Below are 841 nucleotides of genomic sequence, written 5' to 3' on the forward strand. Positions count from 1 at the left end.
AGCTTATCATAGTAGTTACCATGTGTACATCCCCAGCCAATGATATTTCTGCTTCAAATTTTTATCACTTAAAATAGTATATTACATGTATGCATTACTAAAGTCGTTAAATATACATAAAAAAGCTTGAGTACTAGCTGTAAAACATGATGAGTTATACGGATTTTTTCATATTAGGGTTAACAACACTAAAACTAAAAGAATAAATCTCTTTAATTTAAAAAATTCTTTGCTAGCCTCTGGTATTTGTTATTTCTTTTGATACTCCATTTTGGAAACGGGTGATGGAATACTAAACATCCCTATTCCCGTATAATCGCCGTAATCTCTATTTCCTGTACAAAATATAAAACGAATTTCATGTATTGATTTATTGGGAGGATATTAGTGTTTAACGTCCTGTCGACAACGAGGTCATTAGAGAAGGAGCGCAAGCTCGGGTGAGGGAAGGATGGGGAAGGAAGTCGGCCGCGCCCTTTCAAAGGAACCATCCCGGCATTTGCCTGAAGCGATTTAGGGAAATCACGGAAAACCTAAATCAGAATGACAAGAGACGGGATTGAACCGTCGTCCTCCCGAATGCGAGTCCAGTGTGCTAACCACTGCGCCACCTCGCTCGGTATTCATTTATTATCCATCTCGAGTACTGAATCTAAGCTAAGTTGCCCAAAGCTACACATATATACGACCATAGCCTCTCGACTGATCAGTGTTTTTTTTTTTTCTACCTGTAATGCACCATTGGGTGACACTACTGCAGGTGCATATATGAGAGTTTCACTCTTCCAGGTACTGCTATCAGCTTTGGAAGCTCAAGCCAGTACTTGTTTCGGCAGCTCAC

General features: G+C 39.7%; 1 non-coding gene across 1 annotated transcript; it reads right to left on the reverse strand.

Annotated features, from left to right (window-relative positions):
• Nucleotides 1–544: 544 nt before the first annotated feature.
• Trnaa-cgc (transfer RNA alanine (anticodon CGC)) lies at nt 545–617 on the reverse strand. The gene has a single exon. It is a non-coding gene; the product is annotated as a tRNA-Ala (tRNA).
• Between the last annotated feature and the right edge of the window lie 224 nt (nt 618–841).

Source organism: Schistocerca gregaria, chromosome X, assembly GCF_023897955.1.
Source record: "Schistocerca gregaria isolate iqSchGreg1 chromosome X, iqSchGreg1.2, whole genome shotgun sequence".
Classification (NCBI taxonomy): Eukaryota; Metazoa; Arthropoda; class Insecta; order Orthoptera; family Acrididae; genus Schistocerca; species Schistocerca gregaria.